At 39.4% G+C, this 17,406-nt stretch overlaps 1 long non-coding RNA gene across 3 annotated transcripts; it reads right to left on the minus strand.

Moving 5' to 3' along the window:
- Positions 1–393: 393 nt before the first annotated feature.
- LOC110219080 (uncharacterized) lies at positions 394–17,357 on the minus strand. 3 transcript variants are annotated; one of them, XR_002327510.2, is made up of 3 exons: positions 17,104–17,357; positions 12,818–13,041; positions 394–5,731 (listed from the first exon to the last, which is right to left on the minus strand). It is a non-coding gene; the product is annotated as an uncharacterized LOC110219080 (long non-coding RNA). The 3 variants fall into 3 exon arrangements; XR_002327509.2 differs by lacking the exon at positions 394–5,731 and adding an exon at positions 8,789–9,853; XR_013485891.1 differs by lacking the exon at positions 394–5,731 and having other exon boundaries at positions 12,714–13,041.
- Between the last annotated feature and the right edge of the window lie 49 nt (positions 17,358–17,406).

A 17,406-nucleotide genomic window follows, 5' to 3' on the forward strand; every position in this document is an offset into this window, starting at 1 on the left:
GCTGAGTCGGGCATTCTATCCACTGTGCCACCTAACTGTACCATTTCATCACTGGTCCTTTGGAATGTCTTGGATCACTATATTGTTTAGAGCAGCTAAGTCTTTCACAATTGATCATCCTTACAATATTGATGTTACTGTGTATAGTGTTCTAGTTCTGCTCACTTCACTTTAAGTTTATATAAGTCTTCTCAGATTCTTCTGAAACTGTCCTGCTTGTCATTTCTTATAGCACAATAGTATTCCATCACAATCATATACCATAACTTGTTCAGCCATTCTACAGTTGATGGGCATCCCATTGATTTTTTTCAACTGGATGCAAACTGGCCTCTAACCTGTAGGTCAGTGGAGCCAAAGAAACAAAGCAGACTAGATACAGTAGAGTCAGGACACAAAACAGAAGTTTAATTAATTTCAGATTGAGGAAAATGTCATATACATAGAGAAGGCCCCCCTCCTCCCCACCTCCAGCTAGACTAAAAGCAAGTCTTATATAGATCCTTGACTGGACCATGATATAATCATTTTTAGGTCCTGAGTTACTGTTCCCATGGGCCTTGGGGAAACAGTATTGTCTCACGTCTTGGGGGTCTTGCCTACCTTGTGGGGCACAGAACCAGAGTTCTGTCACAGGAACAGGAGTGTAGTACCTGGCAGTGACAAGAAACAGGTATTGTGAATATGTGATGAATGGCCCTGGGAAATAAGGGGAGCTTAATCCCTCAGTTAATACCTGCTGCTGGTCCAAGTAAAATACTTTGCCAGAGGGTGATATCATCCTGAGCACAAAGGATTATTGTTATGTCAAGCTCAGGATACAGCCCGCTTGCTGGGCCTTAGCTCTGGGAAACAGAGTATCTCCAAAATATTTTGACATTTCCCCTTTTTTGGCCAAAGGGGGGGGGGGTGTCTGAAAAACCCCCTACCCTTTATGGCCAATAAAGGAGAGGCAGTTATAAACCAAGGTGCCATGGGATATTGTCCAAGGGGTTAGTTCCTTAAGGGGACCTGTCAGGGAAGTATATCCCAGGTGTCATTGCTAACCATTGTTTGAAAGGGGGATGGGGCCCAACAATGTCACAGTGAGAAAATGCCAACACAGGCTTGAATGCGACTTTGGTGCTTGGCTGCATAACAAAAGGGGGAGAGAGAGAGAAAAAAAAGCTAAGAGAGTAGACTCGGTCTTCCTTTGGAAACTTGGGACAGCTGTCTCATCTGGATGTGGGCTGCTTCTTCGTCCAGGAGCAGGGGCTTGCTTCAGAAGATGTAGGATTAAACAATGCAATAAAGTTTTTCTCACAATTACCATAATTGCATAATTACATTAAGTCAGGTACAGATCAAATTATTGGAGGGCTCACAATGGACTAGTTCTGAGAAGTGAGATTTACATGTCATCAAGGTAACCAAGAAAACTTAAACATTAACATCTTTGTCTTATCACCTTGTCTAATAATTTCCCCCTTTTAAAGGATATCGTCCTTATAAATTGACCATAAATATAGGTTAAAACTGTAAGATGTTCATACTTGAATCCTATTATAATAACTCACAGATGTTCCAGTATCAATCTATTATTTAATAAACTTAGTGTGGTTATTTATAAAACTTCTTGATTATAGAAATTTGCTACAAAAGCAAAAAGAGGGATATAATTATATTGTAACAGAGGGAAAAACTCCCTTAGTTCTGTTGGGGAAAAATTCTCTTAGCTTTATTTGATTACAGGCATGAGTCATATCTAACAGCCAATAATGTAGCCAGAGAGTGTCAAAGGCAAGGCTTGGGATTAACCAGATGGGGAATTTTTCTTTTCAGCAAGGAAATAGCACAATGGGGAAATAGAGTCAGGAGGATCCTATGCAGGCTGTGTCCTAGGTTATCCTCACAACCTTTCCCAGGCACAAACATCTACCTTTAAGCAGTTCTCAGACTGCCACACATGTCACTTTCTGCTATTGGCTTTATGACTGTTCAGATAACTATCCCAGGAATCAAAACTCAAAACAACAGTAAATTTACAGTCCCAGGAATTTTTACCTAAAATAGCATAATTTCACTTAGAGCTTGAATAGCTTTCCTAATATTTCCCTAATAGCATTTCATTAATTCTTAACTTATAAAATAAAACTACCCATATTCTGGGGCTTCTTTGTGTTTCATTGCTTATTAAAAAAAAAATTAAAGTTTAGTCACTATCCAAACACTGGAAGAAAAGTGCAGATTTAAAAAAAATTCCAAATTGCTTTTGAAGAAGTGATTTAATAATTGTAATGGCTGACTTTTACATCACACTTTACAAAAGGCTTTTATGACAGCCACCCTGCAAATATTATTCGTGTTTTAAATTTAACCACCAGACAGCACTGATAGATACTGTTGACTTCCTTACTCACCCTGGAAGTTTGTATATTTCCTGCTGAGTGGAAGTGTTCATGTTTAATAAGTGCTATGCTGTATGGTGATCAGAAAGTCTGAGGCTTCTTATCCTTTATCTTCGACTCTCACTCCAGGTGGTGGTTCACATGTGAAATCTATCCATTAGAACTTAACTCACAGCCCCTGCCTCTTTTTGGGCATTCCGATTTCAGTGATCCCTAGTCAGTGACTATAGCATAATGGAGCTAGTTTCTACCATATATCCTATCACATGTTAGAATGCTATACATCCTATTTGAATTGATTATGAATTTATAAAATTATGAAATGGGGGCAGGTACAACCCAGTTCTTTGGGTACTTATTGGGACCACAATTGGCTGTGGAAAATGGCAGCATTCACACTTTAAAGACAGAGGATATGGGGGTAAAAAGCCCATAAAGCCAGAGACAAGTGTCAAAAAGTGGGGAGGGATACAGAGGCAGACAGCGGTATGGAAACAAGGGATGGGATGGTAAAGGTAGGTAGCCTGGAAAAGAAGATGGGGAGGAGGAAAGGCAAAGAATATCAGTCATGTAAGCATGGACTGGAGTTGGGAGCACTAGGTAGCATGGACCTGATGGAAGAGCACGGGGGTTTGAGTGTATGTTGGACAAATAAATACACCTACTAAGCCATTTCTTAGGAAGGAGACACAGGAGGGCTTCTAGCACCTTTCTTACTAGCAGGTTCTCTTTTGATCTGGTCAGACAGGAAGACAGGAATGGAGTCATAATAAGGGGTTAAATAAGCTTACTTTATTCAAGTCTAGTCCTCTCAAAGGGAGTTTGCTGATAATGGGAGCACCAACTCCTACAGTATTCCCTAATGACCCCTCTTTCAGGGGCTGGTGTGAAGTGGGGCAAGTATGCCTCATTTCAATGGGGCCAACTGAGACCAGCACAACTTGTGTACTCCCCCTGAATCCCCTCAAGCCTCAGTGGCGCCCCCCACCCCACCCCAGCCAGGCCTTGATGGGGGTAGGCACAGCATTCAGCCTGCACATTCACCCCTACGGGGGTCCCTAGTCACTGACCAGTACCCACTTGCTTTATAGGGCAACAGACAAAGAAGGCATACTGCCAGCAATAGCCTCACAATTTTACACCACTTCATCCCCATATTTACTGTGTGGTTGTACAGTAGAAAGTGTCTTGAACCATGATCGTGAGAACTCATATCTAACACCTGGGAAGTAGAGATTGTTATGGCTATAGATCCTGGGAAGAAAACTCTAAGAAAGAGTAACAAAAAATCCACTTTGTACACACTAAAATTCACTTTACTTACAGTGTAGGACTTTGAGGTCTCATTTTTATAGGGTTTTTTTTTGGGAAACAGAGCAACTTCTATCTGTGCCATACAGGAGTTAGTTTATCAACGTATTCAAATCATCTCAAAGTTATGGGTAAAACTGCAAAGGTATCAGTACTTTTTGATGTTGTACTAGTCTAGAGCTGTGGAGGTCTGGAATTTGTCTGGAATTTACATATCATAGGACCAGAAACCTTGACAAGCAGCACCTAGATGGCTCTTCCTGATTGATCACATATTACCAGGATGTGAATATTAGTTAATATATGATACAATTTGTAAATAATCCTCCTTTGATCTTTGGGATGATTTATACATGACTTCCAGGTTCCCCTTGGCAATCTTATTTTATAATATAATTTATATATATTTTATACTGGCTACTTATAAACCTGCTGATTGGATTCTGGGTGAGGGTGTGGAGAGATGGGGTGGGGGGGTGGGGAGGGTTGGTCAAGAAGACCAGAACAAAGATACATTTTTAACATAACAGTTTTGCTCTTAATAAAGACTCAATACGTAAGTAAGTAGTACTGAATAGCCAGATAACACAACATATAATAATAAATATATATCTACCAAGCAGCTGAGAGCTCATCACTCTCCTAAACCTGGGAAGTCTCCCTTTGTCCCCAGCCAGTTCTAGGCAGTGTAGTTTGAGTCCTCCCTTCAGTGTGAAGAGGAGAGTTAACGCACACAACAGCATTAAAGAATTTGAAAGTCGGAAGGGACCTCAGTAACCATCTAGTGCAACTCACAGATGAAAGACATCTCCACTATGATACACCCAACAAGCAGTCATTCAGCTTCGATGTGAAGACCTCCGAGGAGGGGGGAGCCCAGCACTTCTTAAGGGAGTCCTTTCTATTCTAGGACAACTCATTGTGAGGAAGTTTTTCTTGGCATCAAGTCTAAATTTACCTCTTTGCAATTTCTACCTATTGCTCCTGGTTTTATCCTCTGGGATAGAAAAGAACAAGTCTGATCCTTTCTCTGCCCTTCAAACTCTTAAAGACAGCTATAATGTCCCCTGTAAGTTTTCTCTTCTCCAAGCTAAAAATCCCAACTTTGTTCTGTAGATTTTTTTATGGGAGGGTCTCCAGTCTGTTCACCATCCCGTTTTCCCTTTTCTGGTTGCAGTACTGTTCATCAGTTCCTTCCTAAAATGAGGTCCTTAGAACTGAACACATGACTCCCTTCTCCAGGTTTCATGTGGCTTCTCCTCTTCCCCACAGTTCTTTAGAATGTGAGGGGCTATCTTGTCAATCTAAATCAGGCTCTCTCCCAGTCCCAATTTCTGGGGAAAATCTCCCCAAGAGACTGAGGAGGGGAACTGTGGGAGACCTCCACCTAAAACCATCTCTAGCCTTTTGATCCTGGGGATGGTTGGATTAGGTATGGCCAAGGCAGTGTTACCAATGCCTCCATTTCCTCACTTCCTATTCCACTTGAAATACTTTTGTAATCACTAAGACTCTGGTTTCCAAACCCATCACTCAACTAAAACCGACTCTCTAAGGTTACCAAGGTTCTTTTAACTGTTAAGTCCATTTATCTTAGTCCTAATTCTACTTGACATCGGTGCAGTGTTTGATACTGCTGACTGTACCTTTCTTCTGGATGCTCTTTCCTCCTTTAGCTTCTGAAATTCTGTTCTCTCTTGATTCTTCTGCTTCTATTCTATGTCATTGTTATTTTTGAATCTCCTTTGCTATATAATCACCCATGTCCTACTCCCTCACTGTGATTGTTACCTAAGGCTATAACCTTGGCCCTACTATTAACTTGTCTATATGATATGTCTCTTGGTAACCAAATTCATTAGCTCCCATGCATTTAAATATAATTTCTACACAGACAACTCCCAGATTTACATATCCAGTTCTCTTCTTTCTCCTGAGTTCCATGTCTTCACATTGCTGCTCTGTCTTCCATTCTCTTCGAGAATGAAGGACAAACAACAACAGCTTTGTCTTTCAGATCACCTGAATATTTACTGGAAGAGAATGAAATATGCCACTTCAGTAAAGAATATTATTTTGTAGGGGAAAGAATAGTGACCATTCATTCATTCAACAGGTAACTACTGAATATCTGCTTTGTGGAGAGAATTAGATTTAGTCAGGTATCTCCAATGTGGGGGCCAGGCCCCACAGAAAGTTATGAAATGACCACACTGGGGTTATGGTTTGATGACAATCCATGGGGTGATAAACCAATCAGAAGATAGTAGGATAAGTTTCATTCCCACTTTTCCCTCCCATAACCACCCCCAGCCAATCTTCCAGTGAGTCACAAAACTTGGTCCCTCAAGCAGGTGCCAGACCCAGATACACACAGCAATGAGAAGGCCAATTTTCACACACCCCCTTCTACTCCATTGTCCTTACATCCTATTTCCCATCAACATAGGAGGGTGCTGTGCTCTGTGGACATAGCCATTGAGAAAGAGTTGCTATGTCTCATACCTCTTACAGTTGAATGAATTTAAATAACACAATCTTTTCCTCCACCTCCTCTTCTGAACTTCCTTATTTCTGTGGAGGGCACAGCCATCCCTCCACTGTCCCAGCTTTTTGACATCCTTATCCTTGATTCCTCACTCAGTCAAACCTCTCTCTTCGAATTTACCAATGATATATTAATAGCCAAATCTGTTGGATTTTTCTATTCTCACTTTTCATTCTTCTTGAACTATTCGTAGCATTGACACTGTTGACCACTTGTGAGCCATATCTAAATCAGACACGAGGACACTTATAATTTATATAGGCAACATGCTATATACCATACCCCTTACACGCTTTAAATACAACAGTCTAAAGGCTTTAATATTAAATGGTGTACAGCTAGCATTATAACTGAGTCTTTTCTGTCCTTGTTTCTCAATTCAACCTTAATAAATGCTTGTTAACTGATTGCTTTAGAGCCTAGACACTGATATTAAAAAAATAACTGTGATGTAATAGAAAGAATTTTGGGTCTACTTGGATTTGAACCTTGGTTGTGATGCTCACTAGCTGTGTAACTTTGGGCAAGTAACAAAGTCATAGGTTCCAAGTTCAAAGGGCCCTCAGAAACAATTCGGTTCAACCCATCCTTGACTAAGAATCCCCTCTAAAACATTTCAGGCCTCTGCTTAGAGACCTTAGGTAAGGGAGAACCCACTGTGTCTCAAGAAAATCCTTATATTATTATCCCACTTTGGGATAACTCAAATTGTTGGGGAACTTGGATCCTCCCTACTGCAATGATGGAGCAGAAAGGCTTCATCCTATGGGTATGGAGTGAGAGAGGAAGTTTTCAAAGGAAATGACAGCTTACAACACAGAGGAAAAGTGCCACCAGGTGAGATCATAGGATCATAACTGGAAAGAACCTTAGAGGCCACAGACACTTTACAGACTGAGGCTCAGAAATGTTAAATGATTTGCCCTGGGTTACACAGCTAGCACGTGTCTAAGGTAGGATATGAACCCAGGCCTTCTGACTCCAAGTCCAGTAACTTAGCTACTATCTGTCAGTCTAGGTCACTGAAATTGGACTGGGATAATATAGTCAAGATCAGGAAGAGACATCAAGGTGACATGGTAGTGGTGAACTTTTGGCTGTGACCTGCTCCCTAAACTGTAAGGTAGCTGAAGTGAGAAGTCTAAGGCCAGCAGTAGTACAGCAAAGACAAAAATATTGAAAGTCCTTGATCCTGAAGAATCAATGCCCCATTCTAGGAGGGCCCAGGTCTCAGGTTTCCAAGGTTTAACTAAAGACTGGTCCTTCTGGATGTGTGAATATACCAAGTTATACTGTTTATCATTCTTTGGAGCAGGGACTGTAGGGGCTAAGCAAACTGAACTGTGATTTCCCTCAAACTCTCAAGTCCAGAGCAGACTGTGTCCTGTCTGGACACTGCCTACAGGGTGCAGATGAAGGGCAGATGCTTTATTATGTATTGTTTATTGCTTTTATTTATTCTGTGCCAAGCATAAAATGCTGTGTACAGTATCTCAGCACAGTCATTCCTAAGGAGAGGTGACTCCATGATGTGAAAGTCATATGACTAGGGCTCTGTGAAATATAGCAAGTTCAGGGTGGGATTGGGAAAGAGTGGGATTGGCCAGAGGGGAGAGCTTGGGAGCTGATTTTGGTAGGGTAAATCCCCAAGAAAGTAGGAATCCATCGGGGGTGGGGGGCGTGCTTGGTTGTAGAGGTGTGTCTCGAAGGGCTAGTCTTCTAGGTTACTTGATTCAATGCAGGATTAATGTTTTAGCCTATGGAGGGGTCTGGTGAGATAAAGAAGTGCCTATGCTTGTTTCTAAAGCCCTTAACATTAGTGTATTCAAAATACTTAAAGATATATTCAATTATAAGATAAAGATTATGGTACTATCAAATTACAGAGACAAATTAATCCAGTTTCTGGACTAGAGTGTAAATTCTCACTTGCGGTAAACGTTCATTCAAAAAAGGTAAATGGCTTATGTATTCTACTTAAAAGTGCATCAACGACAGTTAATCAGTTGCCAGTTTCTACTGTCTTTAGGAAGCAGCTTTGTGGTGAGATTTTGGGGGGCTGGGAATGGGATTTAACAAATGAATAAATAAAAAAGTATTTATTAATGTCAGGATCCCTGTGCCAAGACCACCCCTCTCTTTTTACTATTAGGAGACAGCCTGTTTTCCAAAGCTAAGGCCTAGGAAGCAAACTGTGCCCTGAGCTTGACATAACAACAATCCTTTGCACTCACCCTCTGGATGATATTAGCCACAGCAAAATCCCAGAATTGTTTCAGACCAGCAACAGGTGGCCTCTGAGCGTGGACAAGCACCTGTAGTACCCGTGTTCTGGTCATGGAGTCCTGATATGAATCAAATGCGTCTCATTGCTGCTGTTATCCCTCCATGGTCGGGCTTACTGCCTAGCCATAGGTATAAGTAGTGAGACTTGTCCACAGTAAAGCGGGTCTCTTATCACAGGGGCCCTGGCACATATGTGTTTAGTTTCTCTTCTCCAATGGAATGAAAAAAGCTTTTTGCTTATAACCACTGTTGGCTCTTTGGTTTTATTTTGTTTTATTTTATTTTTAGAGTTAACTGTGGTTTTAATAACCTGTATGAGCTCTCCAATTTTTTGTTTTGTTTTGTTTTTTGTTTTGTTTTGTTCTTGAGTTAACTGCAGTGCCACAGCTGCTGTGGCCATCTGGTGATTTATTTTGTTTTTCAGAGCTAGCAGTTGGAGCACTACTTCTGTGAGCTCTCTGGAGTTTTGTTTTTTTGTTGTTTAGAGTTCACAGGTGGTTGTGTGACCTCTGTGACTCTTTGGTCATTTAGATAGGGTTGATATTAAGCAGTATGTGACAAGCACTCTACTAAATACTGAGGAAACAAGTAGAAAAATAAGACCAAGAAACTTACAGGGTGAATAGAAAGGCCCAGAAGTCCTTAAGTTGCAGCTAGCATGGATCTCAAGGCCCAGGGTTCTTACGGTTAGATAGCAGTGTTCAGAGGGCACAGAAACAGGGCAAATAGTAAGGCCCAGAAGTTCTTCATCTTACTGGAAGAAATGAGTTTGGTGATTCCCTGCTCACCTAGGTAGTAGGTCCGCTTCAAAAAGCTGGAGGTTTGGAAGGGCCTCACCAAGCACCACTGGGAAGGGGGCAGGGATAGACTTTATGTTCTGAGTAGAATGGGATTCCTGGGCATTCTTGAATAGCTGTGGGGATGTTGGGAAGGGATGAGGAATTGCGTGTAAAGTTGGGAAAGAGAGTAGCCTGACCATCTGACGTCCTTATGGATTGTCATAAAGCCCTTCTATGGGTAAGGTTGGGGGCAGGGAGGAGGAAGGGGAGGAAAAGGAGCAGGGTAGAGATCTTTGTCCTTTGTCTCTCAATGTCTTCCTATATCCCAAAAGATATTCCCTGACATAGCTTTCTTCCACAGTCATACTCTGACTTACATGCAAACTCCTTTAAAGAAAAGGATTATAGGGGCAGCTAGGTGGTATAGCAGATAGAGCACCGGCCTTGAAGTAAGGAGGCCCTGAGTTCAAATCTGGCCTCAGGCAAAAATCTTGATATTTACTAGATGTGTGACTTTGGGCAAGTCATTTAACCCCAATTGCCTGAAAAAAGAAAAAAGAAAAGGATTATAGAATGACATAGAAGTTATTTGGTCCAATTACCCTATCCCTTTCCTGAGATCATAAGTTCCCATCATCAAAGCCTGTCAAGTAGGATGATTTAGTGGTAAAGTGGGGAAAAAATATGGATCTAGAGTCATGGAACTTAGGTATGAATTTTGGCTCTAATGTTAATTACCTATAAGATCTGGGGCAAGGTTCTTTACTTTTCTGGGTCTCAGTTTCCTTTTCTATAGAATGAAAGGCATGGCAATAAAAATTATTCAACCTACAATACGAGACACTGAAGGTCCATTGTCTCCTCTAATAAAATGGACCTCAGATTTTCCTCACAATCTGAGATGCCCCCTCCTTCCAGGACCCTGTTTTTATAGGGCTAGCTATCTAAACATTCAAGAGCAGCTGTACCAAATACAGAATAATTCCACTGGTTGACATGATGCATAGACTAAAAATGATCTGTCAGTAGAGTCACGAGTTGGATGAAGCAAAGAATATCTCCACTGACTAGGTGGTTAGAAGGTGGTCATAAGAGGGACATCTTCTCATGATGGGCAAGAGAGAATCACCTGGAGGTACAAAAATGATTTTTGGGGACTCTCCATGTAGTTGAGTCTCCTCCACCACACTGGGCTTGGTCACCATGACAAGGAAGAACAACGGTGGAGGGCTCTTCCTATGATTATGCAAGTGATCATCTGCAGCTCACAGCTCTGGGGCCAAATATTCAGAACATATCATCATTACCGCTATGGAATGATAATGAACTAATACTGATTGGAATAAAGTAGGGGTCCTCAGTGAATCAACTTTCTCAAAGGGCTGGACTTAACAATCTTTAAGTCTCCTTCCATCTCTAAATCTATGAACCTGTGAACTTAACTGCTCTCCAGACAGTCCTTTTACCTCTCTGAGTTTCAATTCCCTCATGTGTAAAGTGAAGGAGAAAACAGGATGCTGCTGCCCTCAAATGAGCAGGTAGCTCAGCATTGGAGTTAAAAGGATCTTATTTTAGGAGGGCATACTCTATTTGTTGTTTAGTCATTTTGGTTGTGTCTGACTCTTCATGACCCCATTTGGGATTTTCTTGGCAAAGATATTGGAGTGGTTTGCCATTTCCTGCTCAATCTCATTTTACAGAGAAGGAAACTGAGGCAAACAGGTTAAGTGACTTGCCCAAGGTCATACAGCTAGTAAGTGTCTGAGGCCAGATTTGAACTCAGGAAGATGAGTCTTCCTGATTCCAGGCCTGGCACTCTACCCATTGTGCCACCTAGCTGGGGGAGCCTATAGTTAGATTAGGGTTGTTGCTCATTGATTCACTTGAACTTTGAGGAAAAATTGCTAGAACAATAATGTAGAATAAGAAAAAAAGACAGTTCTTAGATAATTTTTCATATAGTTTAGATTTTTATAGTAAGACATCAATCTTTTTTTTCTTTCTTTATTGACCTGAATGAAATAAATGATGGTTTCTGTTTTCCTGCTGATCACTTTCATTGATCATTTATTGATTTCTGACTACACGCTTTTTCCAGATAAACTAAATTCATGGTCTTTACTAATGAAAAAAGCCTGATTAGTATAACTGAATACTGCTTGTCATATAACAAAATTATTGTTAATTAAGTTTAAATAGAAAAGACTAATATTGTATATAAATGAACATATCTGCAAGAAGGCTTTCCCAGTCCCCCTTAATGCCAGTGCCTTCCCTCTATTGATTTTCTCTAATTTATCCTTTATATATCTTGTTTGTATATAGTCACTTGCATGTTGTCTTCCCTGTTAGCCTACTAGTTCCTTGAGAGTAGGAACTATATTTTGCCTTTCTTTGTGTTCTCAGCACTTAGCACAGTGAATGGCCCAGAGTCTGCTTTGATTTTATTCAATAGATAAGGGACAGATGATTTCAACTACTTCCTGTGTATCCTTGCAATAAATTTTTCTTTCTTTCTCTTTCTTTCTTTCTTTCTTTCTTTCTTTCTTTCTTTCTTTCTTTCTTTCTTTCTTTCTTTCTTTCTTTCTTTCTTTCTTTCTTTTCTTTCTTTCTTTCTTTCTCTCTTTTTCTTTCTTTCTTTCTTTTTTTTTCTTTCTTTCTTTCTTTCTTTCTTTCTTTCTTTCTTCTTTCTTTCTTTCTTTCTTCTTTCTTTCTTCTTTCTCTTCTCTTTTCTTCTTCTTTCTCTCTTTTCTCTTCTCTTTCTTTCTTTCTTTTCTTTTCTTTTCTCTTCTTTTCTTTCCTCCCTCTTCTTTCCTTCTTTTCCCTTCCCTCCTTCTTCCTCTCTCTCTCTTTATCTTTCTTTCTTTCTTCTTCTTCTTCTCTCTCTCTCTCTCATCTCTCTCTCTCTCTCTCTTTCTTTCTTTTCTCTCTCTCTCTCCCTCTTCTCTCCCTCCCTTTCTCTCTTCTTTCTGTCTTTCTTTCTTTACAAATAATTTTCTACAACCCTGAGCATAGATCGCCAACACTGTATGATAATATATCCTTGACTACTGTAGCACATGCTCTGTGGCAACTATACAAATTTGTACCTTCACTGACAAGTTGGGTTCCCAGAATGTGGCTATTACATCCTCTTAGTGGTCTAGGGTTAGCCCTGGGGAGTTGTGTGGTATCTTTTCTAGTGCTATATCATTTACCACTCCCCCCATTCCCCACCCCTATATGTTTCTCCCTATGATTATTTATCATATTTTTATATATTACATATATAGTATATTTCATATAGTATGTTATATGATGTACTATATATAACAGCATATGTGTAGCATATATTATATATACTATATATTTATGTATCTTTTTTTGATATGTAGTTATTTGATATCAATTAGTCAGGCAGAGTTATTTAGCTTTTAGAAGGAGGTATTTTACTAAGGTGGTACAGTATGGACAGTTGGTACAAGACAAAAGTCCCCCCACCTCAGATATATGACACTCTCTCTTACCAGTATATATAAAGCCCAAGGGAAACTGGGCTCAAGCTTACAGAGGGATGGTAAAGAGGTAACAGATCCTGTAAGTCCTTTTGCTAGAGTTCTCAAGATGTTCCTCATAGGTATGGTAGAACTTTTGATTGGAGTCTTTGTAGAGCCGCGAATCTACTTTCATCATGTTATTCAGTCTGTCTTTGGCTCCTGATGCAGTCACTGGGGCCAGTGGAAGGACACTGCTAGGATGGCAATGAAAAAGTTCAAGTCCTCCAACCTTCCAAAGTTAACAAGGTACTCTTCCAGTCAAGAGGAGGGGAGTAGGAGGCTGAGTGATTAATTAAAAATTAATTGATTTTCAGGGGCTTCACTGGAATGGCTATTCTTTATGCTGGCAAACTCTTGAACGCCAATTTGAATTCCTGGCTTTGTACAGGCCTCACAGGGTATTTACCAAGTTCTTTGGTCAATTTGAATAGACATTTAGTTGATCAAGATTTTTTTCACATTTGATTTAAAGAGGATGATTGATTGAATGACTGATTGAATAGAAAAATGTTCACCTTGCCTGATCAGGTATCAGGGCCTAGCATCTTGATGCTCTAAATGAGGTAGTGTGACTTTATTGATTTACTTGATTAATGCTCACATACTGTTATCCTACTTATGCTCTTCACTTTTCTATCCTCATCAAACACCCTTTTCCCAGTTTCCTTCAAAATTCTTAGTCCTTCACGCTCCGCAACCCCATGTTTCAGCTTTCATGTTGTTTCTCTCCCATTCCATTCAACTACTTTAACTCCTCTGTTCCCTAATTCTTTTCAGCCTCCCCATACTCCTCCAAACCTTCATTCCTCCATCCCTTTCAACTTTCCACCCACCATTCCTCTCAATCCCTTCCATTGCTTTTAATGCCCAATCAGAAAGCAGCACCACCAGGAAGCCCAAACAGGATGTGGACCCCAAAACAATAGAAGGGACTTTCCCTATGTAGGTACCTGCATGGTAATAGCAAAAGCTGTCCTTTAGGTGAACTTATGAAATAAAAAAATCTTTAAATTCCCAAATCTGTCTTGCTTTCACCAAAGTTGCTGATTCCTCTTGGAACTTAGCACACTTCATGACAGGCATCAATCTCAATAAATGCCTATACATGGATTACAGGTGGTCTGACTGAATTCTTTGAAATGGTTCTGCCACAAAACATCATGAAACCGCAACATATATATCCATTTGATCCTCATTTCCCGGTGAGGTAAATACTACAGGTATAATTATTCTTATATTATAGATGAGGAAACTGAAGCTTAGAAAAGTTAAATTATCTATTCATGTTTATATAATTATCAAGTGTCAAAGCCAAGATCTAAACCCAGTTTTTTCTGACTTTTAAGTCCAACACTTCTTCCACTATAGTACTCCACTGCCTTGAATGTCTCAGTTTGGTATTTAAAACTCTTCATAGTCTGACTCTAACCTACCTTTCCAGACTCCCATTTTACTTTAGTTTCCATATACTACCGATGTTCCAGCAAAAATACCTTATTTATTGTTCCTGGAAGCTACCAATGACTTCTTAATTGCCCAATCTAATGGTCTTTTCTCAATCGTTATCTTTTTTTTTTAGCCCCGTCTAGAAGTTCATAATGTTGGTCCCCGGTTCCTCTGAATTTACTATCATCTCTGAGATTTTGTAACTGCTCTGTCTTGTTCCTTTTCCTACATCCCTGACTGCTCCTTTTGAGCTTCCTTTGGTTGATCTTTTTCTTTTTAAATTCACTTTTAAACTGCAAATTTGCTCTCCTTTACCCATTGAGAAGGCAAGAAAAACATAACTCATTACAAACATGTATACAAAACAAATTCCTGCATTAGGCATGTCCAAAAAAAGAAAGGAAGAAAAAGTAAATATATTTCAATTTCTTCTTTGAGTTCATCAGCTCTCTATCTGGAGGTGGATAGTATGCTTCATTATGAGTACTTTGGAATTGTTTGGTCAGTATATTGATCAGAGTTATTATGTCTTTCAAAGTTTATTATCTTTACAATATTATTATGGTATAAATTATTCTGGTTCTGCTCACTTCATTTTGTATCAGTTCACAAGAGAATTCCCAGGTTTTTCTAAAACCATCGCCTTTATAATTTCTTATAGCACAATAGTATTCTATCATATTCATATACCATAATTTCTTTAGCCATTCTTCAGTTGATGGGCATCCCCTCAGTTTCCAATTCTTTGCCACCACAAAAGAGCTGCTACAAATATTTTTGTACATGTGAGTCTTTTCCTCTTTCTCCGCTCTCTTTAGGTTGTAGACTTAGTAGCAATATTGCTGGATCAAAGGGTACATGCACAGTCTAATAGTTTTTTGGGCATAGTTCCAAGATGCTTTCTAGAATGGTTGGCCTAGTTCATGGCTCCACCCACACAGCACATTAGTGTACCTATTTTCTCACATCCTCTCCAGCAAGTCATTTTCCTGTTTTTTTTTTTCCTGTCATACTCAATTTAATGTGTATGATGTGGTACCTCAGAGATGTTCTAATTTGCACTTCTCTTAATGATTTAGAGCACTGTTTTCATGCGGCTTTTAATAACTTGAGTTCTTTGAAAACTGACTATTAATCTTTTGATTTTTTATCAAAAGAAGAAAGACTCTCTTGTAAATTTGACTCAGAAATAAAACATTTATCACAGAAATTTGCTGCAAAGATTTCCCTCAGTTCCTTACTTTTCTTTTAATTTTAGTTACATTGGCTTTGCTTAAGCAGAACCTTTTTAATTTCATATAATCAAAATTATCCATTTTACCTCTTATGAACCTCTTTTTCTCTTATTTGGTAATGAACTTTCCCCCATCCATAGATCTGACAGGTAATTTGTTCCCTAATCCTAATTTGCTTATAATGTCACCTTTTATGTCTAAATCATTCACACATTTTGAGTTTATCTTGGTATGCAGTGTGAGACACTAGTCTATGCCCAGTTTCTGTCAGACTACTTCCCAGTTTTCCCAGCAGTTTTTGTCAAATAATGAGTTCTTGCCCTAATAGCTGGGATCTTTGGATTTATCAAATACCAGGTCACTGTGCTTATTTGCTTCTGTATGTTATGTACCTAATTCATTTCACTGATCAGCCCCTCTATTTCTTACCAAATTGTTTCAGTGATTACAGCTTTGTAGTATAGCTTGAGATCTGGTACTCCTAGGCACACCCATTGTACCCTCCCCACTCTCCCCCCTAATTCCCTTGATATTCTTGATCTTTAATTCCTCCAGATTAATTTTGTTTTTTTTCCTAGCTCTACAAAGTAATTCTTTGTGTGTTGATTGGTATGACACTGAATACATAAATTAATTCTGGTAGTATTGTAATTTTTATTTTATTGGCTTGGCCTATTCATGAACAATGAACATTTCTCTAGTTACTTAGATCTGTATTTATTTGTATAGAGAGTGTTTTGCTGTGTTCATAAACTTCTTGTGTGTGTCTTGGCAAGTAGACTTCTGAGTATTTTATACTATCTGCTGTTATTTTAAATGGAATTTCTCCAACTCTTCTTTCTGGATTCTGTTGGTAATATATAGAAATGATGATGATTGATGTGGGTTAATTTTGTATCCTGCAACTTTGCTGAAGTTAATTGTTTTTGTTAGCTTTTTACTCTCTAGGGTTTTCTAACTATCATATCTGCAAAAACGATAATTTTCTTTGTTGCCTATATGTATTCACAACTTCTTTTTGTCATAATGCTATACCTTTCATTTCTAGTACAATATTGTATAAAATTGTAATAATGGACATTCTTGCTTCACATCTGACCTTACTGGACATGCTTGCTCTTGGTTTTAGGTATATTACTTGTCATTTTAAGAAAAGCTCCATTTATTCCTATGTTTACTACTGTTTTTAATAGGAGTGAGTGTTGTATTTCGTCAAAAGCTTTTTCGTGTATCTATCAAACTAATCATATGTTTTTCACTGATTTTATTTTTAATATGGTCAATTATGCTCATAGTTTTCCTAATATCGAACCATCCCTGCATTCCTGGTATAAATCCAGCCTTGTCCTAGTGTATGATCTTTGTATTTTATTTCCTTAATGCTAATGCAAAAAATTTAAATAAACAGAGCTCTTGGAAGTCTTCGAATCCAACCCCCTAATTTTGCAGTTGAGGAAAATGAGGCCCAGAGAAGTTAAGTGACTTGCCCAGGGTCACACAGTCTCAGTTTCCTAGTCACAAACCCACTCCTTCAACACTCATTCTCCTCAATTCTTTTCCCCAAGCTGTTTTTACCTAATCCTCGGTCGTCCTCACTGCTATTCACCCTCGATCTCCCGGTCGGCGCATCTTGCTCCATCACCACTTGCCATCTCCAGCTCCTCAACCCCTTCCTCTCTGCATCCCTGTGTCTAGCATCGGAAAACACATCGGCCAATAGGTAGAGAGCTTTTTACTGCTCGGGCTCAAGTTCACCAATCAGAGCACAAAGAGGCGGCTCTTCTGAATGAGGATTGGTGCTAGAGACTAACGCCTTTTCATCGTCGTGAGCGTGTTTGCTGTGGAAGAAGCCGCTTCCGCCCGGCCTAGCTTGGCTTC

The sequence above is a fragment of the Phascolarctos cinereus genome, unplaced genomic scaffold, assembly GCF_003287225.1.
Source record: "Phascolarctos cinereus isolate Bilbo 61053 unplaced genomic scaffold, phaCin_HiC Scaffold_4;HRSCAF=312, whole genome shotgun sequence".
Classification (NCBI taxonomy): Eukaryota; Metazoa; Chordata; class Mammalia; order Diprotodontia; family Phascolarctidae; genus Phascolarctos; species Phascolarctos cinereus.